At 41.5% G+C, this 15,392-nt stretch overlaps 1 long non-coding RNA gene across 1 annotated transcript in view; it reads right to left on the reverse strand.

Moving 5' to 3' along the window:
• Positions 1-3,968: 3,968 nt before the first annotated feature.
• LOC138673971 (uncharacterized) overlaps positions 3,969-15,392 on the reverse strand; it is a 192,741-nt gene continuing 181,317 nt past the window's right edge. Inside the window, exon 3 of the long non-coding RNA XR_011320399.1 lies at positions 3,969-4,888. This is a non-coding gene — a long non-coding RNA (uncharacterized lncRNA). The remainder of the gene's footprint in view (positions 4,889-15,392) is intronic.

Genomic DNA, 15,392 nt, shown 5'->3' on the forward strand with positions numbered 1-15,392 from the left:
CAAAACATAAAAAAAGATATAAATGAGGTATCGCTGTAATCGAACTGACCCGAAGAATAAAACTGCTTTATCCATTTTATCAAAGGCGGAACGGTATAAACGCCTCCCCCAAAAGAAATTCCTGAACAGCTGGTTTTTGGTCATTCTGCCTCACAAAAATCAGAATAAAAAGCGATCAAAAAATGTCACATTCCCAAAAATCTTACCAATAAAAACGTCAACTCGTCCTGCAAAAAACAAGACCAAACATGACTCTGTGGACCCAAATATGGAAACATTATAGCTCTCAAAATGTGGTAACGCAAAAAATATTTTTTGCAATAAAAAGCGTCTTTCAGTGTGTGATCATAAAAATCCGCTAAAAAAACCACTATAAAAGAAAACCAAACCCCCCTTCATTACCCCCTTAGTTAGGGAAAAATAAAAAAATGTATTTATTTCCATTTTCCCATTAGGGTTGGGGTTAGGGCTAGGGTTCGGGCTAGGGTTAGGGCTAGGGTTAGGGCTAGGGTTAGGGTTAGGGCTGGTGTTAGGGCTAGGGTTAGGGTTGGGGCTAGGGTAAAGGCTACAGTTAGGGTTGGGGCTAAATTTAGGGTTAGGATTGGGGCTAAAGTTAGGGTTAGGGTTTGGATTACATTTACGGTTGGGAATAGGGTTGGGATTAGGGTTAGGGGTGTGTCAGGATTAGGAATTTGGTTAGGGTTAGGGGTGTGTTTGGATTAGGGTTTCAGTTATAATTTGGGGGGTTTCCACTGTTTAGGCACATCAGAGGCTCTCCTAACGCGACATGGCGTCCAATCTCAATTCCAGCCAATTCTGCGTTTAAAAAGTAAAACAGTGCTCCTTCCCTTCCGAGCTCATCCGTGCGCCCAAACAGGGGTTTACCTCAACATATGGGGTATCAGCGTACTCAGGACACATTGGACAACAACTTTTGGTGTCCAATTTTTCCTGTTACCCTTGGGAAAATACAAAACTGAGGGCTAAAAATAATTTTTGTGGAAAAAAAAAGATTTTTTATTTTCACGGCTCTGCGTTATAAACTGTAGTGAAACACTTGGGGGTTCAAAGTTCTCACAACACATTTAGATAAGTTCCTTGGGGGGGTCGAGTTTCCAATATGGGGTCACTTGTGGGGGGTTTCTACTGTTTAGGTACATTAGGGGCTCTGCAAAAGCAATGTGACGACTGCAGACCAATACATCTAAGTCTGCATTCCAAATGACACTCGTTCCCTTCCGAGCTTTGCCATGTGCTCAAACTGTAGCTCCCCCCACATATCGGGTATCAGCTTACTCAGGACAAATTGGACAACATTGTTTGGGGTCCAATTTCAACTGTTACCCTTGGAAAAATACAAAACTGGGGGCTAAAAAATAAATTTGTGGAAAAAAAGAATTTTTATTTTCACGGCTCTGCGTTATAAACTGTAGTGAAACACTTGGGGGTTTAAAGTGCTCACCACACATCTAGATGAGTTCCTTAGGGGGTCTACTTTCCAAAATGGTGTCACTTGTGGGGGGTTTCAATGCTAAGGCACATCAGGGGCTCTCCAAACACAACATGGCGTCCCATCTCAATTCCAGTCAATTTTGCATTGAAAAGTCAAATGGCGTTCCTTCGCTTCCGAGCTCTGCCATGCGCCCAAACAGTGGTTTACCCCAACATATGGGGTATTGTCGTACTCAGGACAAATTGTACAACAATTTTTGGGGTCCATTTTCTCCTGGTAACCTTGGTAAAATAAATCAAATTGGAACTGAAGTAATTTTTTTGTGAAAAAACGTTCATTTTTATTTAAACATTCCAAAAATTCCTGTGAAACACCTGAAGGGTTAATAAACTTCTGAATGTGGTTTTGAGCACCTTGAGGGGTGCAGTTTTTAGAATGGTGTCACACTTTTCTGCCATATAGACCCCTCAAAATGACTTCAAATGAGATTTGGTCCCTAAAAAAATGGTGTTGTAAAAATGAGAAATTGCTGGTCAACTTTTAACCCTTATAACTCCCTAACAAAAAAATGTTGGTTCCAAAATTGTGCTGATGTAAAATAGACATGTGGGAAATGTTACTTATTAAGTATTTTGTGTGGCATATCTCTGTGATTTAATTGGATAAAAATTCAAAGTTGGAAAATTGCGAAATTTTCAAAATTTTCGCCAAATTTCCATTTTTTTCACAATTAAATGCAGGTAATATCAAAGAAATTTTACCACTAGCATGAAGTACAATATGTCAGAATCATCGGGATCCGTTGAAGCATTCCAGAGTTATAACCTCATAAAGGGACAGTGGTCAGAATTGTAAAAATTGGCCCGGTCATTAACGTGCAAACCACCCTTGGGGGTAAAGGGGTTAAGCATATTAAAGACATCAAAACAGCAGAAAAAATCAACATTGATGGCAAAGGAACTATATCCAAACTAAAACCTTTGGCAAGACATTTCTGTAATTTCCATAATAACCAATCTCATTTATTGAATATCAGAGGGATCGACCGTATTTATCCTGGTAATAGAAGGGAGGTTTTAAGCAAAAGATTGACAAAGAGTGCAGAAGGATCACACTATTAATAAGTATGACTCCATGTCACTTGAATGAACAGTGGGGTTTTTTCCAGTTTTTTGTGAAATCACATAGCTCGGCATCACTTATTCAATTACTTATTTTTTATGTATGTTTTTTTCAGCTTTAACATTGATATTCTTCCATGGATAGGTTTCCTTCTGGGAGCGCTGCAGTTCAATTCAAATTTTAATATGTCATCTTTGAGTTATTCCATCTACTTGTATGCAAATTGCCTCTTCAGAGAAAAAGTGGACTTAAACTCTATAGCGCCACCTGTTGGAAGTAGATATCCTGCAAGTCACAATCAACCCTTTAACAAATCTTGTAATATGACAGGATAAAAGCCAATGCAGTATCTCAATTTGCAGACACAGTGTTTTGGGCTGTTGGCCCTCGTCAGTGCAAAGCATGAAAACTGACTTGGCTACTAGTAGAATTCATGTAGCATTCTAGGAGAAATGCATGGTAAGGCTGTCTTTTCCATGGTTACCTACAGTGCCTTGCGAAAGTATTCGGCTCCCTGGAACTTTTCCACCTTTTCCGACATATCATGCTTCAAACATAAAGATACCAAATGTAAACTTTTGGGGAAGAATCAACAACAAGTGGAACACAATTGTGAAGTTGAGCGAAATGTATTGGTTATTTTAAATTTTTGTGGAAATTCAAAAACTGCAAACTTATAGCATGATGTATTTACTTTTGTTTGTGATATAATTCAAAATGTTCCCCATACTTATATATTCACTTCATGCTTCTAATATTACTAAGGCTATACTGGTATCTATATATATAATTGTCTAAGGGTTTTTCCGTCTGTCTGTCCTGGAAATCCCACGTCTCTGATTGGTCGAGGCCCCCAGGCCTCGACCAATCAGCGACGGGCACAGCATGGAGACGATGATGTCATAAAGGTTGCCTCGACCAATCAGCGACGGGCACAGTCTGCCGCGAATTCGCCTCGACCAATCAGCGACGGGCACAGTATCGACGTAGATGTCATAATGGTTGCCATGGCAACGATGATGTCATAAAGGTTGCCTCGACCAATCAGCGACGGGCACAGTCTGCCGCGAATTCGCCTCGACCAATCAGCGACGGGCACAGTATCGACGTAGATGTCATAATGGTTGCCATGGCAACGATGATGTCATAAAGGTTGCCTCGACCAATCAGCGACGGGCACAGTCTGCCGCGAATTCGCCTCGACCAATCAGCGACGGGCACAGTATCGACGTAGATGTCATAATGGTTGCCATGGCAACGATGATGTCATAAAGGTTGCCTCGACCAATCAGCGACGGGCACAGTCTGCCGCGAATTCTGGAATCATCATTGTCCATATACTACGGGGACATGCATATTCTAGAATACCCGATGCGTTAGAATCGGGCCACAATCTAGTTTACAATAATTAATCACAGCACTATGCACTTTTTACCATGATTTAATGTATTTTTGCCATTGATAATTATTTATACAGCAGCCCCCATAATTGTGCTGGTTACTAGGGTGCGTTATTATGTTGAATTATTATTTGCCAATTGAGGTGACAAATCTTTCCCCCTACATATCATTGTTTAATATTTTGTGTTTTAACTTGTTCTTATATAATAATGTTTTTGTGTAATTATATTTTATTATTCTATTGTTGTGTAATCATGTTTTATTTTTCTATATTGTATACATCTTTCTGTGAATATTTCTTTTTTTGGCTTACACTGTTTTTGAGGGCACCTGATATTTTCTAAGGGCGATATTACCATTGAGAGGGCACAAAAGATGCATTTACGGAAAAAATCTTAGTCTCCTATGAATGTCAGCTAAATGCTGGCTTTCACAGGAGAAACACCAGGACAAGCATGGAGGTCCTCGACAGACAGTCATTCGTCACGGCAACGTATAGATGCCCCTCTTTGCCAGTACGCATCAAATACCACTGCTAGAGGTAGATGATGGCTGAATAATTTAGCTATCAATGCGGGCTCGATGTGCAAGCCCACACCAAAGTCAAGGACTCAGCATAAGACACATAAGACATCATATGTCGGGAAGGGGTTAAACATCCGCTGAACATTTCCAGACTTTGGGATACCTGGTTCCTAACATCCTCCATCCTCTTTAAATAATTACAACTGCTACACTTTGACAAGCAATTTGCTTTGCTTGAATTTCTCTTGTAATCTAGATATTTCCACATTTAGTTAGATGTTTATCTCATTTTCACATCCTCTCTTTCTGTTTCACCGTTCTAGACAAAATGAATCCCTCTTCTTGAAGACAGGTGTACAAAGGCTTCTGCAGTCAGGAAGATATCATCTGAAATGACATGAATGACTTGAGTTGCAAAGAGAAGGTTAGGAGAAAGTTCACTTAACTTAAGACTACATGAAATATTCATATGTTCATAGAGAACTGATGTGTCTTCTAGAAAAATATTGCTAAATTAGGTATATTTTTAGACTTGAACTAAAATAATATATTCCCTAGATTCTTTTTTGATGTCTGTCTTCTACAAGTAACGCGATGAAGTTGCCGTCAGAATACCGATTATTAAAAATAACGCTTTCTTATAATACTCATAATACTAATTAATATTTAACTGTTTCTAAAACATATAATATAAAATTGTTTTTTTATCTATAAGACATAACTGTTGGTGTACTGAAAGTGTCAAGACTGCCCATCAAAGCTTAATCTACTAAGTGTAATTGTGTCAGAGCGCTTTGAGCTATTCTAGATGTTTGATTTAATGCGTGCATATAACAAGTGTGGATAAGGCACAATCATTTTGCATGGCTATTTACTGATTATTAAAGCTACACATTGAGAATAGTGTTTGTATTTTTTTTTTATGAAAACAGTGAAATAATGTTTTAAAAAATATAAAGATTTGTTGACCTAAATAAAACATTTTGTGCACATATTCATTCAGATATAACCAAACAGCGAGTTTTTCTGCCAGATGTTTCTGCTCATTCTATACCTGGTGGCAAAAAAATGTTAAGTTGTGTGTAATTTACCCTACTCAAGTTAAAACAAAAAATATACTTATAAAATGTTAAGCACATAAGAAATGACCATGGCTAAATACTGTATATTCGGAATCTCTATCTTGGTATGCTATAGTTTATTTCTAGAAAATTAATAAAGGCATGCATTTATATAAAAGCAAAATAATTAACTGAATCTTTACTGAAATATTTATCCAAAATATGTAATAGTAGGGAGGTGGGGTTTACATAAATAACATATTTTGTGGTTATTGCTAATTATTCAGCTGGCTGTAAAAAAAAATGTTTTCCTTTAAAGAATGCTGCTTTCTGTATTTCAGGCTTCTCCCATATTCGTTTTGTTCTGAGGTAAGGTATGTAAGAGTCATAAGTCTGGACGTCAGATGTATTCATGCCCAAGACAATTGCCACCAAGACAACCATCAGACATACATTAAATATGAAAAGGGACTCCAGGCTGTGTTGGAAATGGCGGCGGAGTGTGCACAGCTTGTCCTCATGCCGCTTGAGTTCATCTTCAGGAGGGATGTCCATGCATATAAAGAGAAGGCACTAAAATTGAAATGTGAGCATTTCTTGATGGGAACTAGAGATGGGTAAATCCAAACAGTAAACTTCGGCGGCAGTACTGAACACATACTGTTCAAACACGGACACTTAACACAGACTTCACCAGGAAGTCTGTGTTACTTTTTGGGTTCAGCTCCCCTAACACCGGGTGTTTCTCGCACTGTCAGGTGCATGGCAGCATGCCAAACACTCCATCTAATCGTCAGTAAAATCATTATCGTTTGTCAGACAGCCACAGTTTCCACGGTGTCACATGACAGCAGGAGCCTGCAGCTGTGAGGTAAAAAGTTCACCTCCAGTCCCTGACATCGGCTGATGGGAGCAGTAATCCTGCTGCCGTTAATAACAGTGAGAGCAGGTGGCAGCTGATGGGAGTATCCACTAGCTGGCGTCTATGCTCAAAGTAAATAACAGTAAAAGAAAACAAAATGGCGTCAGTTCCCCTGTATTTTTGATAACAGCCAGGCAAGACTTACAGCTGGGACTGCAATGCTCAACTGTCAGCTTTAGCAAGGCAAAGCAAAACAGCCAAGCTAAAGCAAGGGGCTGTTTTTTTCAGGCTGGTAAGGGGCCATGGACATGGCAGCCCCCCAGCCTAGACATAGCAGCCCGCTGCCACCGGAAAAGGCACATTTATTTGATGCGCCAATTCTGTCACCTTGCCTGGCATTTCCTACTTGCTCTGTTGCAGTGACAAATGGGGTTCATATTTGTGGGGTTGATGTCACCTTTATACCGTCTAGTGACATCAAGCCTACAGTTCAGTAATGGACAGGCATCTATACGCCTGTCCATTACTAATCCTATAGTTATATTACAGAGGAAAATTCTTTGAGCTCAGCGCTGCACAGTGAGACTTTCTCACTGCGCTAGCATGGATCCCACCGAGCTCATTGCAGTTCAGGGGCCCAGCTGGGAACGCAATCTCAGTGACTGGCAGTATCCTCGAGGAAGTCACCGCTAGTCACTGATGCTGCATTCACAGTAGCTCATTCCTCAGTGGTTCTCATCCTGGACGGTTGTATCTTGGCACCATCCGGGTTGAATACTGTTTATCTCCAGACATGGATTACGCCATAGGTCAGAATAAAGGACAGGTGAGGGATATTGTTTTTTTATTTTTGTTTTATTAAAGGAGACGTTGGGTTCAATGAAATGGGCAATAAGTGAGAATAACTGTGTTTGCTATTTTTAAATAAAAAGTTAAACTGTGTTTTGTTTTTATTTCAAATATAGAGCTCTATTCTGGCTCTGTGTTTATTTAACCATAGAAATTAGTAATGGATAGGTGACTTATAGATGCCTCTCCATTACTAATCTTGATTTCACCAAACAATACAAAGGTGACATCTACAAAATAAATATTACCCCACTTTCCACCACTACAGGGCAAGTGGCAAGAGGAGAGAAAAGTGCCAGAATTGTTACATATTATAGATGCTGCTGGGAGCTGATAATTTTTGGTATATGTCCATGGTCCTTTGCCAGCCTGAGAATACCAGCTTTCTGCTTTAGATTGGCTGGTTGTTAAAAATGGAGGGACCCCACTAGAGATGAGCGAATGTATTTGAAAAATGATTGCCAAACATAAATTTGGCACAAATATGGCACATTCGGATTCGTGATCGGAAACAAGAGCAAAATTGTATAAAATCGGGAAAAATTGGTAACATTCCGTAAAAAGTGCAGGAAAATTTGCGCCACCACTAAAGTATTTTGACCACTTTGGCTATGATAGTGGTGGTGTATGATTTATACTTGGGCATGTGTTTGATATGAGGAAGGGGTGGGACAGCTCAGAGGAGCAGTGTGCTTGTACAATTTGTTTTTCTAACTTTATGTGTGCTCATTGTGGCTAGCCAATCAGGGTGCAGGAAACATCCACACTGTCCAGAAAAAATGGCTTGTTTCATTGGCTGCTGAAATCACATGTCCCTCTCAATTTAAAGAGCGGACATCTTGTTTTAGCGCCATTTTGGCAATATAACAACCCAGGGAGGCTGCCCCTGATGCTGATCCTGGGGGCTGATACATTTTAACTGGTTAGCTAGGTGGTTGTTTCTATGTCAGATAGTTTAGAAAGCTAGTGTCCAGTATCGCTGTGAAATCGACCTTCCAGCAGTTTTTTTTTTCTTTTTTTTGTGCCATTACTGAGGTCTACAGACAAATACAGCAGTGCACATTTCATAAAAGTGTGTTGTGCACTGCTTTTATTGTGCTGTGCTCCATGCACAAGTAGACCTTTCTAAATCTTATTTTTTCAGTTGCTAAATGTGATACAGCATGCCATATCCAACCTTGTCATTTAGTGGAGGTGACACTGTTCTAATATTTAAGCAGTTGCCCAAGAAAAGAAAATGTTTGGGCAGTTGCTAATGTGATTCAGCATGCCGTATCTCACCCTTTTATTTAGTGGTGTTGAAACTCTTTCTATGCAGCTGTTGCACAATAAAAAAAATGTTCTATAGCTAAACATAATACAACCCACCATATCCCAACTTGCCATTTTGTGGTGGTGAAATCCATCTTTCTGCACAGCTGATGCACAGTAAAAACATGTTTTTCTGTTGATAAATGTGATGCAGCTAGCCATATCCCATCTTATCATTTTGTGGCAGTGAAATTGTTCTGTGTGGAGAACTGTTGCACAGTACAAAAAAAGTTTTGGCAGTTGTTAACATGATTCAGCATGCTATAGCTCACCTTTTCATTTATTGACGGTGAAATTAAGCTTGTGCCAAGCTGTTTTACTAACACATCCATATGGTTACTATCAAAGTTATATACAAGACACCAAAATACTACATCTAAAGAATATAACAAAGAATACATTTTATTCACAAGGCGATACATTAAAAATGTTTTAAAAAAAGTAAAGCACCACACATAGACAAAGGTTGCCGGAAGCCAACATTAGTAACAACATATTGTAAAGGGTAACAAGAATATTACAAAGTAGCACATCACTCATGTGATTTAGCACGCAATATCTCACCCTTTCATTTAGTGGGGGAGATATTCATATTTCTGTCCAGCTGTTGCACAGTAAAAAAAAACAAAAAACAAAAATTCAGCAGCTAAACGTGATATAGCCTGCTTGCTATATCATTTAGCGGAGGTGAAATTCATCTTTCTGCACAGCTGTTGCACAGTTGAAAAAAAAAATCTGTAGCTAATAGTGATGATCGAGCACTGAAATGCTCTTGTGCTCGTTGCTTGGGTCGAGCACATTGGAATGCTCGACCCGAACAACGATCCCAATGTAAGTCTATGGAAAACCTTAGTATTTTTACCGTGATCCCCCGGGGGTCCTTTTAACCCCTTAGCGACCGCCGATACGCCTTTTAACGGCGGCCGCTAAGGGTACTTAAACCACAGCGCCGTTAATTAACGGCGCTGTGGAAAAAGTGTATAGCGCCCCCCACAGGCCGATTTTCTCCGGGGTCTCGGCTGCCGAGGGTAGCTGAGACCCCAGAGAACATGATTCGGGGGGTTTTTAACCCACCCCGCATTTGCGATCGCCGGTAATTAACCGTTTACCGGCGATCGCAAAAAAAAAAAAAAAAAAAAAAAAAAAAGCGATCTCTTTTTAATTTCTCTGTCCTCCGATGTGATCGCACATCGGAGGACAGAGAAAAGGGGTCCCAGGTGGCCCCCCAATACTCACCTAGCTCCCCCGATGCTCCTCGTGTCTCCCGGTGGGCGCCGCCATCTTCAAAATGGCGGGCGCATGCGCAGTGCGCCCGCCGGCCGGCACCGGGAGAATCTTTGGGGTCTCGGCTGCCTGGGGTAGCCGAGACCCCAAAGAGCATGATCGGGGGTCGGTTTTAGCGACCCCTGTTTTGCGATCGCCGGTAATTAACTGTTTACCGGCGACCGCAAAAAAAAAAAAAAGTAAAGTGTAATTCTCTGTCCTCTGATGTGATCGCACATCAGAGGACAGAGAAATAGGGGGATTCGGGGACCCTAGCATACTCACCTAGGTCCCTGGATCCTCTTGCTGCTCCTCCTGGCCGCCGGCAGAAGAACATGGCGGACGCATGCCCAGTGCGCCCGCCATCTGTCTCCATCTGCCGGCCGGCAGGAGAACAGCAGTTAGGGCTAAAATTAGGGTTAGGGGTAGGGTTAGGGGTAGGGTTAGGGGTAGGGTTAGGGTTAGGGGTAGGGTTAGGGGTAGGGTTAGGGGTAGGGTTAGGGGTAGGGTTAGGTTAGGGGTAGGGGTAGGGTTAGGGGTAGGGTTAGGGGTAGGGTTAGGGTTAGGTTAGGGGTAGGGTTAGGGGTAGGGTTAGGGGTAGGGTTAGGGTAGGGGTAGGGTTAGGGCTAGGGTTAGGTTAGGGGTAGGGTTAGGGGTAGGGTTAGGGGTAGGGTTAGGGTTAGGTTAGGGTTAGGGGTAGGGGTAGGGTTAGGGGTAGGGTTAGGGGTAGGGTTAGGGTAGGGGTAGGGTTAGGGGTAGGGTTAGGTTAGGGGTAGGGTTACGGCTAGGGTTAGGTTAGGGGTAGGGTTAGGTTAGGGTTAGGGGTAGGGTTACGGCTAGGGTTAGGTTAGGGGTAGGGTTAGGGGTAGGGTTAGGGGTAGGGTTGGGGCTAAATTTAGGGTTAGGGTTGGGGCTAAATTTAGGGTTAGGGTTGGGGCTAAATTTAGGGTTAGGCTTCTTTCACACTTACGTCGGTACGGGGCCGTCGCAATGCGTCGGCCCGACATACCGACGCACGTTGTGAAAATTGTGCACAACGTGGGCAGCAGCTGTAGTTTTTCAACGCATCCGCTGCCCAATCTATGTCCTGGGGAGGAGGGGGCGGAGTTACGGCCACGCATGCGCGGTCAGAAATGGCGGATGCGACGTACAAAAAAACGTTTCATTGAACGTTTTTTTGTGCCGACGCTCCGCCAAAACACAACTGATCCAGTGCACGACGGACGCGACGTGTGGCCATCCGTCACGATCCGTCGGCAATACTATGGGCAAAAAACGCATCCTGCGGGCACATTTGCAGGATCCGTTTCTTGTCCAAAACGACGGATTGCGACGGAATGCCAAACAACGCAAGTGTGAAAGTAGCCTTAGGGCTAGGGTTAGGGTTGGGGCTAAAGTTAGGGCTAGGGTTGGGGCTAAAGTTAGGGTTAGAGCTGGGATTAGGTTTAGGGTTTGGATTAGGGTTGGTATTAGGGTTAGGGTTGGCATTAGGGTTACGCTTGGGATTAGGGTTAGGTTTGGGATTAGGGTTAAGGTTAGGGTTGTGATTAGGGGTGTATTGGGATTAGGGTTAGGGTTGAGATTAGGATTAGGGGTGTGTTGGATTTAGGGTTTTGATTAGGGTTATGGTTAGGGTTGACATTAGGGTTGTTTTGGGGTAAGGGTTGTGATTATGGTTAGGGTTAGTGATTAGGATTATGGATCAGGTTGGGATTAGGGTTAGGGGTTGGAGCTAGAATTGGGGGGTTTCCACTGTTTAGGTACATCAGGGGGTCTCCAAACACAACAGCCAATTTTGCGCTCAAAAAGTCAAATGGTGCTCCCTCCCTTCTGAGCTCTGCCGTGCGCCCAAACAGTGGGTTACCCCCACATATGGGGCATCAGCGTACTCGGGATAAATTGGACAACAACTTCTGGGGTCCAATTTCTCTTGTTACCCTTGTGAAAATAAAAACTTGGGGGCTACAAAATCTTTTTTGTGAAAAAAAAAATATTTTTTTATTTTCACGACTCTGCATTCTAAACTTCTGTGAAGCACTTGGGCATTCAAAGTTCTCACCACACATCTAGATAAGTTCCTTGGGGGGTCTAGTTTCCAAAATGGGGTCACTTGTGGGGGGTTACTACAGTTTAGGTATATCAGGGGCTCTGCAATCGCAACATAATGCCCACAGACCATTCTATCAAAGTCTGCATTCCAAAAAGGCGCTCCTTCCCTTCCGAGCTCTGCCGTGCGCCCAAACAGTGGTTTACCCCCACATATGGCACATCAGCGTACTCGGGATAAATTGGACAACAACTATTGCAGTCCAATTTCTCCTGTTACCCTTGTGAAAATAAAAACTTGGGGGCTACAAAATCTTTTTTGTGAAAAAAAAAATATTTTTTATTTTCACGACTCTGCATTCTAAACTTCTGTGAAGCACTTGGGCATTCAAAGTTCTCACCACACATCTAGATAAGTTCCTTGGGGGGTCTAGTTTCCAAAATGGGGTCACTTGTGGAGGGTTTCTACTGGTTAGGTACATCAGGGGCTCTGCAAATGCAACATAATACCCGCAGACCATTCTATCAAAGTCTGCATTCCAAAACGGCGCTCCTTCCTTCCGAGCTCTGCCGTGCGCCCAAACAGTGGTTTACCCCCACATATGGGGTACCAGCATACTCAAGACAAATTGGACAACAACTTTTGGGGTCCAATTTCTCTTGTTACCCTTGTAAAAATAAAAACTTGGGGGCTACAATATCTTTTTTGTGGAAAAAAAAAATATTTTTTATTTTCACGGCTCTGCATTATAAACTTCTGTGAAGCACTTGGGCATTCAAGGTTCTCATCACACATCTAGATAAGTTCCATGGGGGGTCTAGTTTCCAAAATGGGGTCACTTGTGGGGGATTTCTACTGTTTAGGCACATCAGGGGCTCTCCAAACGCGACATGGCGTCCGATCTCAATTCCAGCCAATTCTACATTGAAAAAGTAAAACGGCACTCCTTCTCTTCCAAGCTCTGCGGTGCGCCCTAGCAGTGGTTTACCCCCACATATTGGGTATCAGCGTACTCAGGAGAAATTGCACAACAACTTTTGTGGTCTAATTTCTCCTGTTACCCTTGTGAAAATAAAAATTTGTGGGCAAAAAGATCATTTTTGTAGAAAAAATGCGATTTTTTTTTTTTCACGGCTCTACGTTATAAACTTCTGTGAAGCACATGGGGGTTCAAAGTGCTCGCCACACATCTAGATAAGTTCCTTAAGGGGTCTAGTTTCCAAAATGGTGTCACTTGTGGGGGGTTTCCACTGTTTAGGCACATCAGGGGCTCTCCAAACGCGACATGGCGTCCAATCTCAATTCCAGCCAATTCTACATTGAAAAAGTAAAACGGCGCTCCTTCACTTCCAAGCTCTGCGGTGCGCCCAAACAGTGGTTTACCCCCACATATGGGGTATCGACGTATTCAGGAGAAATCGCACAACAACTTTTGTGGTCTAATTTCTCCTGTTACCCTTGTGAAAATAAGAATTTGTGGGCAAAAAGATCATTTTTGTGTAAACAAAAGCGATTTTTTTATTTTCACGGCTCTACGTTATAAACTTCTGTGAAGCACTTGGGGGTTCAAAGTGCTCGCCACACATCTAGATAAGTTCCTTAAGGGGTCTAGTTTCCAAAATGGTGTCACTTGTGGGGGGTTTCCACTGTTTAGGCACATCAGGGGCTCTCTAAACGTGACATGGCGTCCGATCTCAATTCCAGCCAATTCTGCATTGAAAAAGTCAAACGGCGCTCCTTCACTTCTAAGTTCTGCGGTGCGCCCTAACAGTGGTTTACCCCCACATATGGGGTATTGGCGTATTCAGGAGAAATTGCATAACAAAATTTATGGTTACATTTCTGTTTTTACACTTGTGAAAATAAAAAAAATGGTTCTGAATTAAGATGTTTGCAAAAAAAAGTTAAATGTTCATTTTTTCCTTCCACATTGTTTCAGTTCCTGTGAAGCACGTAAAGGGTTAATAAACTTCTTGAATGTGGTTTTGAGAACCTTGAGGGGTGTAGTTTTTAGAATGGTGTCACACTTCATTATTTTCTATCATATAGACCCCTCAAAATGACTTCAAATGTGATGTGGTCCCTAAAAAAAAATGGTGTTGTAAAAATGAGAAATTGCTGGTCAACTTTTAACCCTTATAACTCCCTAACAAAAAAAAATTTTGTTTCCAAAATTGTGCTGATGTAAAGTAGACATGTGGGAAATGTTATTTATTAACTATTTTTCGTGACATATCTCTCTGATTTAAGGGCATAAAAATACAAAGTTTGAAAATTGCAAAATTTTAAAAATTTTCGCCATATTTCCGTTTTTTTCATAAATAATCGCAAGTAATATCGAAGAAATGTTACCACTAACATGAAGTACAATATGTCACGAAAAAACAGTCTCAGAATCAGCGGGATCCGTTGAAGCGTTCCAGAGTTATAACCTCATAAAGTGACAGTGGTCAGAATTGCAAAAATTGGCTCGGTCATTAAGTACCAAATTGGCTCTGTCACTAAGGGGTTAAGGTCTAAAAATGTCTGAAAATGATGTAAACGCTGCTCAAATGACACAGGAACATCATGGGGATCGCCCCTGGAAGCATTTCTGACTCCACGGTCACAGCTGTAAGCAATGTTGTCAGAGTTTCACGCCACTTTTACAGGTGCACCAAAAAACATACAAAAACGAGACCAAAATGGATTTTGCTGGGAAATATGTTAGGGTACATCTTTTCCAGGGTAATAACTTGTATATAAGGCAAAATAATTAACCCCAGACCAAAATGTTCCTCCACCACTTGGGTTATGTTCACACGCAGCGTTTTTGATGCGTTTTTCAACCTTAACATTGCTTTCAACCAATACAAATGAATTCACTAGGAAATGTCATTGTAACATTTAACAACCCTAGCTGGCCATGTGGTGTGTGACACATAAGCAGACCCATCTTGTTTCATTTAGGAAGGATGGACTCTTAAAGTCACAAAGCCTATTTTTAGAGTGTTTAACCATATACAAAAACAGAGTTCAAGTCCAGATTAGTATGTAAAAATATCAATTTTATTAATCTAAATACTAATAACAATCATAATTAAATACCATATACCTAACATTACATGCTCAGCTGTGCTGTGTGACCATCCGCTGCCTGCTACATGGGTAAGGAAACGCGCCAGGTGAATTACGTTGTATTGAGGTTAGATAGATAATACTTGTTCCTGGGGGTCTTTTCCTTGTCCCATTAAATATGATAGTAGCACTAAGCACTTTATTTATGTTATGGCAGTGAGTGGCTGATCACACAGGTCTGGTACCACTGTTGCTTTCCCTTGCTGAGCATGTAATGTTAGGTATATGATATTTTATTATGATTGTTATTAGTATTTAGATTAAGAAAATTGATATTTTTACTTACTAATCTGGACTTGAACTCCGTTTTGTATATGGTTAAATGCTCTGAGTATGGAGTGTCCTATTGTGACTTGGTGGCCCAGTGTCCATGGTTCATCT

This window comes from Ranitomeya imitator, chromosome 4 (genome assembly GCF_032444005.1).
Source record: "Ranitomeya imitator isolate aRanImi1 chromosome 4, aRanImi1.pri, whole genome shotgun sequence".
NCBI lineage: Eukaryota > Metazoa > Chordata > Amphibia > Anura > Dendrobatidae > Ranitomeya > Ranitomeya imitator.